The sequence below is a fragment of the Piliocolobus tephrosceles genome, chromosome 5 (genome assembly GCF_002776525.5).
Source record: "Piliocolobus tephrosceles isolate RC106 chromosome 5, ASM277652v3, whole genome shotgun sequence".
In the NCBI taxonomy this organism is placed as follows: Eukaryota; Metazoa; Chordata; class Mammalia; order Primates; family Cercopithecidae; genus Piliocolobus; species Piliocolobus tephrosceles.
The window spans coordinates 9,947,513-9,966,794 of record NC_045438.1 but is presented as its reverse complement, the minus strand read 5'-3'; the positions used below and the strand labels follow the sequence as shown (position 1 = coordinate 9,966,794).

The 19,282-nt window shown below is 40.7% G+C and overlaps 1 long non-coding RNA gene across 1 annotated transcript in view; it reads left to right on the top strand.

The window, feature by feature from the left end:
- The window catches only part of LOC111547318, a 71,148-nt gene extending 56,651 nt beyond the window's left edge, over positions 1 to 14,497 (top strand). Inside the window, exon 3 of the long non-coding RNA XR_002733089.1 lies at positions 14,143 to 14,497. This is a non-coding gene — a long non-coding RNA (uncharacterized LOC111547318). The remainder of the gene's footprint in view (positions 1 to 14,142) is intronic.
- Positions 14,498 to 19,282: the final 4,785 nt, after the last annotated feature.

The following is a 19,282-nucleotide window of genomic DNA, read 5'->3' as shown; positions in this document are numbered from 1 at the left end:
ATGAGTTCCACCATTTTCTCTACAATTCCTGCCTCCAGCTTGATCTTCTCATCTAGGCACCAGACACAGACTTCCAAATGAGTGTGCAACTGCTTTAGCTGGAAGACCTGAAGCACCTCAAACTCAGCACATCCAGAACTAAAACCATTCCCTTCATTCTAAAGCCTGTCTTTCGATTTGTGCTTTTTATGGACATTGGTAAATGTTCTCACTGTTGACAGGTCTATTGCATCTTAAAACATCAGAGTTCTTCAAATCTTCCTTCTACCTCACTCTAAGATTCAATCATTTCAGGGATTCTTTTCCCAAATCTTAAGAAAACTTCAGACACACTGAAATTGAGGGATATTCTACAAAATATCTGACACTCCTAAAGAGTGTCAAAGCCAGTACAAACAAGAAAGATTAAGGGACTTTCACAGATTGAAGGTGACTAAGGAGGCACGATGAATACGTGCAAGGTCATACCCTGGACTGGATCCCTTGAAAGAAAAGGACGTTCGTGGTGAAATGTGAATGAAATCTGTAGTTAGTTAATGGTAATGTGCCAATGTTAATTTCAGGTTTTTACAAATGTTCTGTGGGTCTAGCAGATACTAAGATTAGGGAAAGCTGGGAGAAAGGCATATGGAAACTCTGTGTTCTCTTAGCTACATTTCTACAAATCAACAATTATTCTAAAATAACAACTAAAAAGCAAAACAAAAAGTATAGCTTCCCACTGTTTATGCGTTGTTTCTCAACTTATTTTGAAAAACGCATCTCGATTTAAAAAATATATATATATGTGATTGGGCCCCACCTGGGATTCAGCAGGACTGTGGTGGACTCAAGCAAGCTGCATAATTGTCAGGTGCCACAGGATATTTTTACATACTCCAGGTATTGCAAAATTACTCATCTATAGGACAAATAGAGCCTGCCTATGATATTTCCTTGATATAGACTTCTAAATTTTTTATAGCAGAGCATTGCTCAAATATCATAGACAGCCAGAATTATCTTTTATAATAAAGAATATACTATTGGCTGGGCACAGTGGCTCACACCTGAACTCCCAGCACTTTGGGAGGCCAAGGCAGGTGGATCACTTGAATTCAGGAGTTCAAGACCAACCTGGCTAACATGCTAAAACCCTGTCTCTACTAAAAATACAAAAATGAGCTCGAAGTGGTGGTGCATGCCTATAACCCCAGCTACATGGGAGGCTGAGGCAGGAGAATTGCTTGAACCTGGAAGGCAGAGGTTGCAGTGAGATCATATCACCGTACTCCAGCCTGGGCAACAGAGCAAGACTTCCTCTCAAAAATAAATAAATAAATAAATAAATAAATAAATAAATAAATAAATAAATAATAAACAAACAAATAAATAAAAAGAATATACTACTTAATAAGACTGAAGTGATTCTGAGTATAAGGAATAAAACTGATAGGTTGAATAGTTTTTCAATTAAAGAATTGCATGAAACCCATATATTTTATTTTTAAATATAGTATATTGTAAGTTTGCCACTTGATTTCAATGACTCTAAAGGCTTATTAAATATTTATGAGTCAGGGAATTATTTCCACATGGTTTTGCATTCCATTTGCTTTGAAGTGAAAATTTGCACATGATACATTTCCAGCAGGATTTTCATGTGGTCATCCTATACTTGCAAGCTTCTTGCAAAACGGAAACACTGCAAGGTTATTTCAATAAACAGGAAAAAAAACACCCAACTTGGAAAAATGTTACGGAAATCTTTAAAAAACATACAAGTAATGAGAGATTGAAATTAGGCCGTGTGTGTGTGTGTGTGTGTGTGTGTCTCTGTGAGTGTATATGTGCATGAAGCCCCTTACTGGGTTCCATGAGATTTATGAAGAGATGTCAGGAATTCCTTGGACTCTGAAATTGAAGGGAAATATATGTATGTACATATTGTTGGCGATTCTCAGTAAGGACAGTTAGCCAAAAAGCAGTTAGAAATACTGACCATGGGGAATCCTTCGAGAAGCAATGGCATAATTTTAGATGGCCTAAATTATTGTTTTAAATCAAATAATAAAAGGTAGAGGCATTGTGATATGATCTTGTAATAAGATCTATTGCTAATGTAGAGCTTATTTACTTTTCCCAATAGAGGATTGAGAAAAGTCTTAGAATGCATTGGACATTTCCTGAAATGACCCAAACTGAAGCCTTGGTGTAAGAATAGGTTATTGGAATAGTTTGTCAAAAGTTTATTAAGCCCTTACTGTGTACCAAGCAAAGTTCTAGAGCTTTAGTTCACATCAGTGAACAAAACAGACAAATATTGATCTCTACTCAATTTTACATTTAATTAGGGAAGATAGACCTTAAAGAATAAACAAAATAAGTAAATTGCATAGTATGTTAGAGTGTGATACAAATGCGATGGAAAAAAGGAAAAAAAAGAGCAGGGTACGATGGGTTGGACTGGCCACTTGGGGGTATGGAGAAGTTGCATATTAAATAAGGTGAAAGGGTGGGCCCCTCTGAACAGGTAAGATTTGAGCAAAGATTCCAAGGAGGTAAGGGAGTTAGCTCAGTAGATCCTGAAGTGGGGATAGTGTGGGGTGGTGGGACATTCCAAGTAGAGGGAAAGAGCAACAGTTACATATGGGGAGCTGTGAGGGGGCCTCACTGTGAAGAATGAAGTGATCAGTAAGCTAGGAGAAGTGTAGGAAAAGAAGCCAGAGGAGTAACTGAGGTAGTGAGGGCTTTGCAGCCACCGTAGGTCCGTGCAGCCACTGCAGGACTCTCTGTATGCGATGGGAACCACCACAGATGGTTTTTGTTTGTTTTATAGATCCACAAGTATAAACTTTAATATGTAAATCCAGAGGGAATTTGATAAAATTAACATAGCAACCAGCTCTAAAAGTAGAGAATGTGGCTGGGTGGCTCATGCCTATAATTCCAGAACTCTGGGAGGCCAAGGTGAAAGGATCACTTGAGGCCAGGAGTTTGAGACCAGTCTAGGCAACGTAGTGAGACCTCCTCCTGTCTCTACAAAAAAAAAAAAAAAAAAGAAAAAGAAAAAAGAAAAATGTTAGCTGGGCATGGTGGTATGTGCCTTAGTTTCAGCTTCTTGGGAGGCTGAGGTAAGAAGATCACTTGAGCCTAGGAATTTGAGGCTGCAGTGAGCTATGATTGTACTACTAGCACTCCAGCCTGAGCTACAAAGTGAGACCCCTGTCTCTTAAAAAAAAAAAAAAAAAAAAAAAAGAGAGAATGCATTTGCTTTCAAACACAGAAGGGCAGTTAATAAACACTGTCCAGGTATTAGACCTCAAATAAAATCTCGCCATGTTCAAGGAGAGACCCTGCACAACATATTATCTTACAACAGTGAACAAAAGTAGATTTTAACAAGACTTGAATAGTTTTTTTTTAATATAAACATTTAAAGATTTAAAAGCACTCTTCCACATATCTCTTGGTTTAACAGGCATGTCAAACCTGAAATTACAAACTATGGAAAAACTAACAACAGAAAAAACATTGCAGTTCGAAAGTAGCCTGGCCAACACGGTGAAATCCTGTCTCTACTAAAAGTACAAAAATTAGCTGGGCATGGTGTCAAGAGCCTGTAATTCCTGCTACTTGGGAGGCTGAGGTAGGAGAATTGCTTGAACCTGGGAAGCAGAGGTTGCAGTGAACTAAGATCGCACCATTACACTCCAGTCTGGGTGACGAGAGCAAAACTCTCTTTCAAATAGTAATAGTAAAATAAAATAAAATAAAATGAAAACAAAAACATTGCACAGTGAAACCCATATGGTATAATTAATATGGTGACCAGAAGTAGTAAATTGAATTCAAAACCTCTCAGGATATCTTACGTTGAAATTTCAGCATTATTTGGGAAGCAGTGACCCTGAAAATTGGGATGAGAACATGCAAGTCGACTCTAATGTAGCTGAAGAAATTGAACTTTTGAATTCATCTTATGTTACCAGTAGAAGTAGCTTTTCTTCTTTAACAGAGGAAGCATCTCCTCTGGCTTGAAGAACCTGCACTGGCCTCCCTTGAGGAAAGAATTGTCTTGCTAGGGAATTTGTAGGACTGTAGGTTTTTGTTACCATCATTGTTTTAAAAGAGAGGATCTCGCTCTGTCACCCAGGCTAGAGTGCTGTGGCGTGATGAGAGCAGAGGATAACAACTTGTTTCAAATGAATCACTGGCTGTTGTGTTGCAAAGGACACTAGGGGTCAACAGTGTGGATGCCAGGAGACTAGGAGGCTATTACAGTAATCCAGATGAGAGAGGACAGCAATTGGGACTGTCCTGGGAGCAGCAGGGGTGGTGGAAAGTAGTACGCTCTTGATATATTCTGTATGTAAAGCCAGCATGATCTCCTGATTTGTTGTGAGGGGATGTGGGGGGAAAAGAAGAGTCAAGGATGACTCCAAGGTCTTTGGCCTGAGCAATTAGAAGATGGAATTACCCCACAGAGATGGAGAACATTGCAGGCAGGAGCAGCTTTGGAAGGAAGATTAGGAGCTCAGTTTCAGATTTGTTAAATTTGAGAAGTTAAGCTCCAAGTGGAGATATGGAGGAGACGATTGGCTATATGGGCCTAGAAATTTGGGGAGAGATCTGCCTTGGAGATATAAATTTAGGAGTCATCAGTATGTAAATGACGTGTAAGGGTCATAAGACTAGAGATCACCAAGGGAGGGAGGGTAACCGGAGAAGAGAAGAGGCCAAGGACTGGGTCTTGGGGCTCTTTCCAACACTAAGTCATCAGGGAGAAGCAGAAGAACCAATCAAGGAGACTGAAAAGAAGCAGCCTGGTAGGAAGAAGGAAAGCCAAGAATGTGTTGTCCTGGAAACCACATAGAGAAACTGTATTAAGGAAGAGTGAATGACAGACCTTGGCACATGCTGACCTGACAGATCAAGTAAGATAATCAATGAGCACTGACCAGTGGATTTAGTAATATGGCTATTACTTATGACTTTGCCAAGAACAGTTCAGTGGAGTGGTAAGGGCAAAAGTCTGATTGAGTGGATTCAAGACAGAATGGGAGGAAATAACTAGACAGCCAGGTGATTTGCTGCAAAGGGGAGCAAAGAAATGGGGCAATAGCTGGTGGGAAGATGAGGCCAAAACGAGTGTGTGTAGTTTTTTTTTTTTTTTTTCTATTTAAGGTAAGACAAAAAATAGCATGTTTGAGTCCTGACAGAATGACCCAGCTGACAGTGTAAAATGAATGGTGTTGGAGATAGAGAGGAGAATTGGTGGATTGATATTCTCCATTAGGCAAAAGGGATGGGATCTATTACATAAAGAGTGGGGCTCACAGGAAAATGGAAATTTCATCTGTGGAAGAGACAGGAACATGGAGAATGTCGGTAGATACTTTGGTAGAAGCCTGTGGACATTTTCCTCTAATTGCTGCTATTTTCTCAGTGAAGGGAGAATTAAGGTGAGCAGTTAAAAGCAAGGGTAGTCCAAAAATTCTATGAAGATATAAATGTGTCAGAAACTTACTACTTTGGTGCTCCTTCTATTAAACTGTTTATTTGCCAGAGTGTCACTTGAGTAGAATCAATGAAGGTGTATTAGACCATTTCACATGGCTATAAAGAAATACCTGAGACTGGGTAATTTATAAAGAAAAGAGGTTTAATTGACTCACAGTTCCACATGGCTGGGGAGGCCTCGGGACACTTACAATCATGGCAGAAGGCGAAGGAGAAGCAAGTACCTTCTTCACAAGGTGGCAGGAAAGAGAGAGTGCAAGGGAAACTTCCACTTATGAAACCATCAGATCTCGTGAGAAATCACTCACCATCATGAGAACAACATGGGAGAAACCACCCCCATGATCCAATCACCTCCCAGTGGGTCCCTCCCTGGACACATGAGGATTACAGTTCCAGATGAGATTTGGTGGGGACACAGAGCCAAACCATATCACAAGGCAGAAGAAGTACCATAATAATGTGGTACAAAGAACATCTGCCCTGTGGTACTCCTGTCTAGCTGTGTGATATATAACTAAATGCTACTCTTCCAGAACTCAGCATACAGGGAGAGAAATTTCAGGGCCTCGATCCCTGGGAGAATATTCTGAAAGAAGGGTAACCCTTAGCAACTGCACAAACTGCTCCCAGATGACTCACCAGAGAGCTTTTGGGTGGAAATCCAGTGGAAATAATGTAATCAGATTCATCTTGGCCCCAGAGGTCTAACTCCACCCAAGGCTTAAGTTTCTCTCCTCTGTTGTACCCTGTGAGTTTCCTGGAGCAAATATTCATGCTTAGCTCCCATGTCTCTTCCCATTTAGCTGTCAGTTCCGCTTAGGTATGAAAAGGCACTCAGTTCTCACTGCTTTTAAAATTTCATGATTTTTCCCTGGCATTCTCCTGAGATTCCTCACAGTATTGCACCTTCATGGGCGAGCAGCATTAACGCCTGGGCTTCCTGAGCGTCCGCGGCAGCTTTCAAACAGAGAAGCACATTAGGAAAGCAGATTCACTCAGTCATTTAACCATTCGTTCTTCTACTTAGAACTTAAGAATAGATGAGGCACCTCAGTCATTAATGCCTTCTTGAGAAACGAGGGGAATATTTAAAAGCAGTTTTAAAAAAGAATACATTAGCTCTGCAATTTTTATCTGTGTCTTGGATAGTTAACCTACAGAGAAAATTAATTTGTTACCACATTATCTCTCTCTCTCTGTGTGTGTGTGTGTGTGTGTGTGTGTGTGTGTGTATGTGTAAATCTGGGAAGATCCCATGAACTTTTACTTACTCTGGTAGAATAGGCAGTTTAAGGCACAAAAAGTCTCAAATTTCTAAATGTCTAGTCCAAGGTATGAATCAGCACTCCAACTTCCATTCTAGAAGTCCCTTCTCCTCTCCCTCCCGGCAGCAGACCTGTTGTGGAAGGGAAGCCTTCTGTTCTGTGCCCCACTCCTTCAGGCTGGCTGATTCCTCAGGCTGGAAGGGAAGGCATGGGGAAGTGGAGGTAGTTGTGATGTGTCAAAGTATTGCCTCCTGAGAGCCACTTAAATATCAGGAATGTTATAAGCTGGTTGTTAAACTGCTGGTAGCTTGAGATTAGTCATAGTGGGTGTATCTACACCACAGAGATGGGCAAATATTTCAGATTAAGGCTTCCCCCTCCCTGCCCTTGGAGAGCTGTTTTATTAACACACCACTGGCTCAGGGAATAGGAAATTCTCCCTGGGCTTAGGTGGCTTTGAGTGCTATAGTCTTGACAGACAGTTCACCTGACTCTTTCCCTACTTGTGAGTTCTTTGGAGACCACTATCATCAGGTTCCTCTCTCCAGCCCCTGGGATATTATGGGCTGTTCAAGTTGTCCTTGGGCAGGCTGCTTCCAATTCTCAGTCAGCTTCCGCTTGTAGAAGATGACCAGCCCCACACACTCTTGCTGTTGGGGGCCCCTTTGAGCTCTGGGCAGGATTCACTTTGATACTATCCCGGGGCAATATTCCTTGTATATTAGTTTTCTATTGCTGTGTAAAAAATGACTACAATCTCAGTGGATTAAAACAACACATTTTTTTTTAAATCTCAGTTTCCGTGGGTCAAGAGTCTGGGCCTGGCTTAAGCAGGCTCCTCTGCTCAAGTCCTCACAATGCTGCAATCGAGATGTCTGATGGGCTGCATCCTCTCTGGAGCTTGGAGTCCTCTTCCAAGCGCTTGTGGCTCTTGTTGGAATTCAGTTCCGGGCAGCTGTAGGACTGAGGTCCTTGTTTTCTTGCTGGTTGTCAGCTGGGGCCTGCTCTCAGCTCCTGGAGGCCACTTGAAGTTCTTTGCTCTCTTAGGTCCTTTGATCAGATGTCTGACAAAGACAGAAAGAGAATCTACCTAGTTTACCTATATGGATGTAATGTAATGATGGGAGTGATTATCCTATCACCTTTGCCTAATCAAGGTAGAGACATCCCATTCCTTTTCCACACCGTGTAACATAATCAAGGGAGTGACATCCAACTGCCTTTGTCATATGCTATTGACCAGAAGCAAGATACAGACTCTGCCTCCATTAAACAGGAGGGGACTGTACAGAAGAATCTTGACTCATTGGAGGTCATCTTTGGGTGTGTCCACCATACCCACTACATCTGGTCCTTGAATTTCACAGACCTGTGATCATCTGCCAGAGGGGAGCCAGTTTCTTCCCACAGAGCCTCAACTTTCTGCCTGTTATGCCACAAAGGCAGTCTCCTGACCTCTTTCTCTCTCTTCCTCTGGATTTCTGGAAGTGCAGCACGTGTCTACTGTGTTCCTGCTGCAGGGGCCTGTGAATCCTTCTGATGGTCACTTTGGAGCCCACTGTCTTTAGGCTTGAGGCAAAGCAAGTTGAAACTGACATAGCATTCCTGTCCTTGAGGTGAAAAGAGGGCTGGTTGTCACAGCACCAATTTGTCCAAAGAATGCTCCTGAAATTTTCTTTCCTGTCCGTATTCTGACTTCTTTGTGTAAATTTGATCTTGTCAATGGGCTCAAAAGTCAGTAGTATCTCCAACTTCCACATACGAAATCAATAAAGTACAGTGTAAACTTTATAAACAATGAATAGCAGCATATGTAGAATGTTTAAAAATGTGAAGGTGAATATTAGAAGAAATAGTTAAAAGAATAAAAAGTGGTGCTATTGGGAAGCAGGACAGGATAAGGATGGGGCAGATATAGTGCTATTTTTCTTTATATTCCTTTTAGCCTTATTTAATTTTTTCAGATATCTTCCTGTATTATTTGGTTTTTCAAAATACATGATCAAAGAGTCACTATTTTCATCTGGTCTTTGTGTTTGTATATCCTACTGCAGGACTAGACATAGGAATTTTTATACTTCAGTTTACTCATCTGCTAAATAAGCACAGTAATGCTTTAAAAATTAAGAGATGATAACTCTTGATAAAATATTTTGAAACCTCTAAGGAAATATGCTTTAAAATATCAGCTGTGATGAGCCAATTTGCTATCACCAAGCCTTCTAAACATCAAATCTAATAGCCTTTGTCTAAGTTATTTCTGTGCCAAAGTTACAATTCATTCTCAGCTGAAGATGTATTTACTAAACACAGCTACAACGATGACTTGGATTTAATATGCCTTAATGGTGAATTGTTGATTGTATGTTTGACATTTTTGGAAGTCAATACTCACTTTAGTGAAATACCATCTGTCTAAAATGTATACCAATGTTCCTCATCATACCAATCTACATTAATAACTTAGACATGTTGATATACAGACATGTTGGGCATGTAGACCATGTGGAAGAGGAAACCAAAGGAAATGTCAGACTGTTGAAACCAGCATTCAGAGCTGAGAACCAATTGGCCAGTGTGGCATGGGGCAGCCTGTTTCAGAGATTACAAGGATTAGACCAAAGTCACAAACAGGGATAGTCCCTGGCATCAGCAACTAGAATTGTCAGTCAATATCCAGGCACGAGGGGCTGGTGCTCAAGGGAATATTTTTTGAGCTGTACTTTTCAACATTTGAAAGGCAAATTAGAACGCAGCAGGTCTTTCTATTAAACTTAATTATGTACAGTAAATTGATCCAGGCCATTTTAGAAATGCTCAACTCTTCAGTTGTATTTGGCAGAAAATAGGAGGTTCCAACAAGTTTGATGTGAGTGAAGTTTAGTTCTTCTCTCACCACCTTAACATCAGGTGCTGATGAAATAGTCTCTCACAATTCTGAGTCACAATTCTGAGTGGAGACATTTGTTACTATTGATTACAAAGTGAGGCCAGGCTGGTTCATGCCACATATTTTTTTTTTCTTTAAATAAATCTTATTGTGTATATTTGAGGTTTATTACATGATATTATGGGATACAAATAGATAGTAAAATGGTTGCTGTAGTGTAGCAAACCAAAACATCTATCCTCTCACCTTGCTAATTTCTTGTGACAAGAACAGCTAAAAATCTACCAAACAGAATTCCCTAATAGAATTTTATTAACTGTAGTCCTCACGTTGTACATGGTATCACTAGATTTGCCCGTCCTACATATCTTCTACCTCGCATGCCACCTACTCTAAGTCTCAGGAGGTCCTAGGTCTTGCCTTTAGGTGATTCACCTACTCGTTACATGGCAGATTGTTTTACTTGAGGCAGACACACTGATTTCCCAAAAGCAGATTCCTTTTACCCTGAGAGTTGACATCAGAGAAACAGAAGTTTTATGACCTTCCAACAGGATTCAGGCCACAAGGGTACAGGCCACAGGCCTTATCAAGTTCTTATTCTAGTGTGAGGAGTATCTTGAAACCATTTCCTTGGCTCATCTGTATATCTAGCATGTCATTAATTCATCATTGAGAGCCTGTTTCTGATATTCTTTATGATAATTTCCTAAGCCTCTGTGCAAGAAGACTTGTGCTAGCCTCTGGAGTGCAGACTTCCTAATTAACTACTGACTAGCTAACTAACCAACCCGAGGGCAGGAATTTCTGCTTCAGACAACAGATAAGACCTAAGGCTGTACTTAAACCAACACACGCTGTTTATGCTGAGGTTTTTTTTTTTTTTTTTTGTAAGACGGTTTTGTTGGGATGCAATTTACTTTCCTTTAATAGAAACTTTATTGTATGTGCACAATTAATTAATTTTAGAAAATGTATAGAGTTGGGCACCCATCACAGCAATCCAATTTTATAATACTTTCATCACTCAGAAAGATTCCTCTTGTCCATTTGCAGCCAATGTCAAATTCCATCTCTAGTTTCAGGCAACCGCTAATCTATTATCTGTTTGTATAGGTTTGGATTTTCTGAATATTTCATGTAAGTTGAACTATATAATGTGTGGATTTTGTATCTGGCTTATTTCATTTAGCATAATCTTTTGAGGTTCAGCCACGTTGTAACACGTATCAGTAGTTCACCCTTTTTGGTTGCTGAATAGTATTTCATTGCATGTACACACTGCATTTTGTTTTTCATTCACTTGATTTTGGACATTTGGGTTGTTTCCCCTTCTTGACTATTTTGAATAATGCTGCTATGAACATTATCCTTGAGTGAACATATGTTTTCATTCATTTAGGGTAGATAGCTAGGAGTTGGACATTATGCTAAAGTGACGTTTAAGCATTTTAAGAAACTGTTAACCTGTTTCCCTAAGTGCGCCATTTTTACATTCCTTCAACAATGTAGGAAGGTTCCAGTTTCTCCACATCTTCACAAACCTTGTTATTGTTAAAGCAAACTAAACATGGCTTGAGAAGGACTCCATACATCCATATTTGAGTCCCTATGAATGAACAGCAACCTACCTTAATAGACAAGACTGAAAACCTGACTTAGGAGTGTGAGCCTGTAATAATAGCTGAGTCTTGGCCAATCCCAGCGGCCGTACTTCAACCATTCCTACACTGCTGAGTGTTCAAACTGTGTTCAAATAAGGCAAATGCCAACCTGTAACCAATCCAGCTGTTCTGTATTTCACTTCCAATTTCTGTACCTCATTTTCTTTTTTTTGTCTATAAATCTTATTCCACCACTTTACTGTGCTGGAGTCTCTTTGAATCTGCTGTGATTCTGGGGGCTGCCGGATTCACGAATCGTTTATTGCTCAATTAAACTCCTTTAAATTTAATTCAGCTGAAGGTTTTATTTTAATATTATTATTTGTGTTTTTTATTATAGTCATCCTAGTGGGTGTGAAGTAATATCTCATTGTGATTTTATTTTTTTAAAAATTTCCTTTTAAATTTAAGATTCAGGGGGTAAGTGTGCAGGTTTGTCGTAAGGGTATATTGTGTGATGCTGAGATTTGGGCGTCTGTTGATCTCATCACCCAGATGGTGAACGTAGTACCCAATAGGAAGTATTTCAGCCCTTGCCCCTCTCTTCCCTCCCCACTCTAGTAGTCCCCAGTGTCTGTTGTGCCAATGGTTATGTCCATGTGAACCCAAGGTTTTGCTCCCATTATGAGAACATGTGATATTTGGTTTCCTGTTTCTGTGTTAATTCGTTTAGAATAACAGCCTCCAGCTGCATCCATGTTGTTGCAAAGGAATTATTTCATTTTTTTTTATGGCTGTACAGTATTCCACAGTGTATATGTACCACATGTTCTTTATCCAGCCCACCACTGATGGGCACTTGAGCTAATTCCACGTCTTAGCTGTTGTGAATAGTGCTCTGATAAACATACTAGTGCAGGTGACCTTTTGGTAGACTGATTTATTTTCCTTTGAGTATATACCCAGAAATGGTATTGCTGGGTTAAATGGTAGTTCTATTTTCAGTTGTTTGACAATCTCTAAACTGCTTTCCTCAAGGGCTGAATTAATTTGCATTACCACCAACAGTGTATAAGTGTTCCCTTTTTCTCTGCAACCTCACCAACATATGTTATTTTTGACTTTTGAATAATAGCCATTCTGACTGTTGTGAGATGGTATCTCGTTGTGATTTTGATTTTCATCTCTCTGATGATTAGAGATGTTGAGGATTTTGTCATATGTTTGTTGGCTGTGTGTGTGTCTTCTTTTGAGAAGTGTCTGTTCATGTCCTTTGCCCACTTTTTAATGGTTGTTTTTGTTTCTTGCTGATTTGTTTGAGTTCCTTATAGATTCTAGTATGCTGAAGTATTTTAAAGAAAAACACAGACATCATAACAACACCCACTCGTTGGATTATATGCAGCTGCATTTTCTACTAAACATCAGTTCTCCTGGAGCAGGCAAGCACATTTGAAAACAAAACACTTGAGGGAATGATATTACATTAATCTCCAATGCTGGAGCTTGTTTCAGCTATGGACTAAAGGAGAACATAAATTTTGTTGTTGCACTTCATTCTTTTTCCATTTCTGATATAAACTTGGCAAAAAGTCTGTGCACTCCTGATCATCACTAACTAAGGTGCCTTGATCCATTGGAAGTTCTTCATCTTTTCTCAGTGGCGTTAGTAGAAAATTGATGTTTCATACATGGCATTAGTTGGAGCGTAATGCCATCTCTCAAGCAGAGGCATACTCTTTATTTCATTACTGTACTCCCAGGTGGACTAAAGAAAGAAACTAGTCTCTCTCTTTCTCTTCCTGCCCCTTCCTTTCTCTGTCCTCACTTCTTGCTTCTCTCTTCTATATCCTGCATTGTTATAAAATTTTTCTTCTAATAAGATAATTGATGTCTTGGTTCTTTGTAAAAGCAAGATTGAGCTATTTTTACAAAGAAAGCTGGTTAAATTTCCGTTATTCCATGCCCTTAGGAAGATCTTCCAAGTACAGCAGCTTCTGTTGTTTCTGCTACATGTTTTAAATGTTCTGCATCTACACGTTACTCCCTGGCCAATAACATGGAATCTGGGTTAGCACACCCCTCTACTGAGTGTCCCAGAGCCTTTTCTGTTTTGAGATGGAGTCTCACTCTGTCACCCAGGCTAGAGTGCAGTGGCATGATCTCAACTCACTGCAACCTCTACCTTCTGGGTTCAAGTGATTCTCCTGCCTCAGCCTCCCCAGTAGCTGGGACTACAGGCTCCTGCCACCACGTCTGGTTATTTATTTATTTATTTTTTGTATTTTCAATAGAAACAGGGTTTCACCATGTTGGCCAGGATAGTCTTGATCTCCCGACCTCTTGGTCCACCTGCTTCGGCCTCCCCATGCTGGCATTACAGGTGTTAGCCACTGCACCTGGCCTGTCCCAGAGATTTTTCTTGGTGTCTTTGTTTCCTTCCACCAGGTGTTATAGATCATTAGTCCCCACAGGCAGGCACTTAAACAATCAGGTTGCCTTTGGTCATTTATTTATTCTTTCACTCATTCATTAAATATTTACTGATCATATCTCCTCAAGAGGAAGAGAATACACATATAAATGAGGGAAATACATCATCTAACCACAACGGGAGAGTTAGTAACAGCTTTTTAACAGTAGTGCTTGAATATTTCTCTGGGGCTCTTTCCCCTACAATATTGAGCATCTAGGGAATGGCAGGCATGTTAATTCCCCTTCAAAAAGCTATAGGTTAAGACAGTAAGCCTAGGGACTAGAATTAACCTTATACTTTTTTCTTTCTCCCTCCCTCCATCTCTTTTTCTCTTCCTCTTTCTCTTCCTTCCTCTCTTCCATCCATCCTTCTTTCCTTTCTTTTAAAAAAATCTGGTTTTAGAACTGGACTGAGAACTCAGTTAAGTGAAGCAAGCAATCATTTCCCAAGTGATGCCAACTCAAAATGAATTATATCAGGAAAGGAAAAGCAGCTCTCTCATTTGGAAAGAACTGGAGACCTTGAAACTGGGCAGCATGTGCCTTGAACCTAGGATCAATAAAAAACTGGGATGGAAAAGACAGTAAGAATTTGGTCAGATCACCATATCTTTCCATTGCACCTTTAGAACAAAAGGAAAGAAAATATTTCTTTGGCTTACAGAGAAAATACATTGAGAAATGAAGTACAACCCCTCACAGTGCTGGGCACAGAGCAGGTGCTCGGTAAATAAATAGTGTACATGTTTGCTAAGTAACGTTTGACTTGAATTGCCTCTAAGCACTTTGTGTGATCCAGTGGTATTTCTGACCTCCCAGGCACTGCCCTGCACCAGCTTTCTCAAAGTAGTGTCTTCACAGAGGCAAGCCTTTTAATCCCCAGTAAAACAAAAAGATGGTGATAAATATTCAGTATCTTAAAAATTTAAGTAAGTATGCAGTGTCCTATCACTCACTCACATCTGCAGATGATCTTAGTTTGTTCCTTGGAGAGGAACAAAATGCTTTAGTGAATGGTAGCACATTCTCTCTCCCTTTGCTTGTATAGACCTGACCTAACTTAAAAATAAATGTTTACTTAAGATGATCTCCAACTTAACCTCTCTGAAGGCATAGGAAACTGGATCAGGTGTAGCTGTCCCTGGCTATAGGCTGGAGTATCTTGATGTAGGTGAAGCAGTGTTCCTAAAGAGTAGTCCTTTCCTGTTCACCAACTGATTGTGTTCATGCCTTTTAGTATTTGCGCAAGTATTCAGCAAGTCAAAGTCTGTGGGGTAATAGGTACATTGAATAATAGGGATTGGATTTTAATTTTTCTCTTAAACTAACATAACACATTAAGATGCTTGTAACTGATGAGTGAATTTGGTTCAGCATTCAGCACTCTGGCTAATGATAACAATTCGTAAAAAGCATGTAGGGGTATTCACTGGGATAGGCTGATGGCTGTGCTTATAAAATGTGGCTGTTCCCTTTCATTTTCCTGGAGTAATCTAGTTCAAAAGCTTTCAGGTTGTGGATAGGTAAATTGACCTATCAGGAACCAGTGAAAGGAGGCTGATATTGGTATTTAAATCCTATCTCTTATTTAATATGTAAACTTGAGGAAACATCTTCCCTTCCTTTAGAGTTAATTTCTTAATCTTGTAAAACTGTGATGCCAGGGTTTTCGCTGGTGTCCTCGGATTGTCAGTAAGGCTAAAAGTAGAGAATATGCCCCAAATTCTAAGCCCCAAGAACTGCAGCTACTGGGGCCCACGAGCTCCTTGCAGGGTTTTCTGAGAGACATTATTCCAACAGGCTTGAACTCACTGCTTTGCTGTCGCTTGACCCCTGCTGACCTTAGAAAACTGAGAAGAGAGTCATTGCGGGGAAGAAAAGTGTTCATTTCCTCTCTTCATCTCCTCTGTTAGAAGCAAGAAAGGGAAGTCCAAGAGAATCATTCATAAATGTGGGGGTGGCCAGAAAGGGCAGGCAGACAGTTCATTCCATGGTTGAGTGCCTGCTTAGTTAGCAGAGCTGGTGACCTGCCTTTGAGCTGCTAGGGGTGTGTGTGTGTGTATGTGTGTGTGTGTTCATACATGGGCACGCATGTGTGACCTTGAGTTTAAAAAAAATTAATGGCAGTTACTTACAGGATAACTTGAAATCAGGAGGGACTGGGGTAGGATCGAGGCCGTGAGGAAACACAGGGTCACCAACTTGCATGTTGGGGAAAGGACTATCAGGTGGAGAGGTCACCAGGATTTCTCACTGCCCCTCCTTGCCCCCATTAACATGGGCCCCTTTTCAAGAGATACTGACATGGCTCTTCACTGCAGACCTAGGGTATAGATGAGGTTAGGGTGTTAAATAATTAAATGGGGGTCATTAGACTGAGGGGACTCTAATGCCCTGGGTTCCTATGTAAGCAAACCTAAATCTAACTCAGAATTTAAAAGAAAGTAAAACTTAAATTCAGCCAATCACAGGCAGCCAAATGGGCATTAGCTGTATCGTCTTGAACTTCCCACTGGGATAATTCAAATAAAGCAGTTGATCAAACTTCAACCAAGCAAACAAGTTCTTTGATTCACCTCATAAAAATGTCCCCTATGTCTCTTTGTCAGAGCTCTGAACTACTTCTGGTTTGGAGCTGCCTGATTCATGAATTGCCATCTGCTCTAATACACTCTTTAAAAGTTTAACATGCCAGAGGTTTTCTTGTAACAGGGGCAATTATCTCTAGAGCAATTCCCTAGTGAGGGACAAAGGAGTGTGGTGCAATAATGTCAGCTGGGGTCAGCCAGAGATGTGGCCAAATTTCTCAAGGAGCTTCCGGTGTCAAGAGCTGCTTCATGGAGGGAACATGTTGGAGAAGGTGAGGCATGGTGGAGCCAGAGACAAGCAGACGGGGCAGTGCAGGAGAGGTCTGCGACCTCACGGTCCTGCCCCAACACTCAAGGAGTAGTTCAGGGAAGAGGGAGGAAAGGGAAGGCATGTGATAAAGACTACACTCCTGGCTAGGGGAAGGGAAAGGAAGTTTTGAATGAGATACAACATGAAATCTTAATGCAACAAAGAGTCTAAAAAAACATGGAATAGGGCTCAGATGTTATTAGGGAGGGTTTGATCTTGAATTGTTGGGGATAGATATTGGAAGAAAATAAAATTCGCATTTATAGCTGAATGAATTGAGACTCTTTAATACCACCTCCCTGGTTATAGTCCACTGTTCTTTCTGCTGTATGGTGCTACCCACTGACATTCTCTAAACGTCTTCACTCTGATAACCTCATCCTGTTCATAGCATCTTAAATATTTGATTCCACCTCGATCCCATACCTCAATTTTACGAACTCTTGGAATTTGTGTCAAATCGTGCCTCTTCCCAGAAGTCTTCCTTAATAACCCCAGGTCCACATTCCTCCCTGTCTTTCCCCCATTGCCCTCCACCGTTTCAGCATTTTCTAGAATCCATCCTTGCTTTTCATTCCAATCTGCCACACCCTAGTTCAGGACCCAATCTAATCCTCCCCCGCATGGTTGCCATGCACTGCTAGAGGACAACTGGCTGAGGCCCTGCTGCATTTGGCAAGCCACCGCTCTGAAACAGGGTGGCGTCAGCCCAGAGGGGCACCATTTTCTCAAGTGCTCAAGGGCTCTCTTAGTTCACCAGGTGTGCATGGGGTACTGTAGGCTCAGAGGGAGTGTCTCTCCCTAAGTTGCACAAAGGTTACCCTGTATTTCCTAACCACCTTGATCCCACAACAGTCTCTTCTCATTTCAAATTGTCCTATACATAACTGACATTAATTTTTTTTTTTTTAAACTCAAGCAAATCTCCTTTTCTACATAAAAGCCACGCTCTAGGACATCATCAATATCATGTGTATTGGGTACTGTCAAAGGGCTAAGATGAAACAGCCTGGATGTGGAGTGTGAAGAGAAATAAAAAGCTTCCTAGCACCACTAATCTCAAACCTTCATGTGTATACAAGTCACTATTGGATCTCATTAAAATGCAGATTCTGATTCAGAAGGTCTGGGTGAGACCTGAGATTCTGAATTTCTAGCAAGTGCCCAGGTGGTGCTGATGTTGTTAGTCCAAGGGCAACACTGTAAGTAGCAGTAAGTAACATTTAATTTAATACACTGTGAGTAGCATTTATTTTTCACAAAGATCCCTTTAGGGTTATTAATATTATTATTATTACAATTTTTTAGAGACAAGTTCTCGCTGTCTCACCCAGACTGCAATACAGTGGTGTGATCCTGGGCTCAAGCTATCTGCCCTCCTGAGTAGCTGGGACTATGAGTGGGCACCACCACGCCACCATGCCTGGCTAATTTTTTTATTTTTAATTTTTTTGTAGCGATGGGGTCTTCCTGTGTTGCCCAGGCTGGTCTTGAACTCCTGGGCTCAAGCAATCCTTCTGCCTTGACCTCTCGAAGTGCTGGGATTACAGGAATAGGGATTTAAATTCATGTCTGCCTGATTCAAGACTCTTTTTTAATGACTATGGTGTATTCCCTCTAGAAGGACTGGAGAGGAGAGAATGGACTTGAGGGAGGAATTTCATTCAGGAAGTAAAACAAGAAAACTTGGGGATGGGTTGGCCTTGATCTTCTCAGTGGAGTTGGTGAGAAGGTCACTTAGCTCTGGTGGTGGGAATGAAAAGCCTAAGTGATCTGGGGGAACTGGGGGTAGCTGCAGAAGGCAATGTGCTGGAGGAGGAGCAAAAAGGGCTGCCAAATTAGCCCTTTGTCAGATGAGTAGATTGCAAAAATTTTCTCCCATTCTGTAGGTTGCCTGTTCACTCTGATGGTAGTTTCTTTTGCTGTGCAGAAGCTCTTTAGTTTAATGAGATCCCATTTGTCAATTTTGGCTTTTTTATACAAGAAAAAAACAAACAACCCCATCCAAAAGTGGGGAAAGGATATGAACAGACATTTCTCAAAAGAAGACAGTCATACAGCCAACAGACACATGAAAAAATGCTCATCATCACTGGCCATCAGAGAAATGCAAATCAAAACCACAATGAGATACCATCTCACACCAGTTAGAATGGCAATCATTAAAAAATCAGGAAACAACAGGTGTTGGAGAGGATGTGGAGAAATAGGAACACCTTTACACTGTTGGTGGGATTGTAAACTAGTTCAACCATTATGGAAAACAGTATGGCGATTCCTCAAGGATCTAGAACTAGATGTACCATATGACCCAGCCATCCCACTACTGGGTATATACCCAAATGATTATAAATTATGCTACTACAAAGACACATGCACACGTATGTTTATTGCGGCACTATTCACAATAGCAAAGACTTGGAATCAACCCAAATGTCCATCAGTGACAGACTGGATTAAGAAAATGTGGCACATATACACCATGGAATACTATGCAGCCATAAAAAAGGATGAGTTTGCGTCCTTTGTAGGGACATGGATGCAGCTGGAAACCATCATTCTTAGCAAACTATCACAAGAAGAGAAAACCAAACACCGCATGTTCTCACTCATAGGTGGGAACTGAACAATGAGCTCACTTGGAC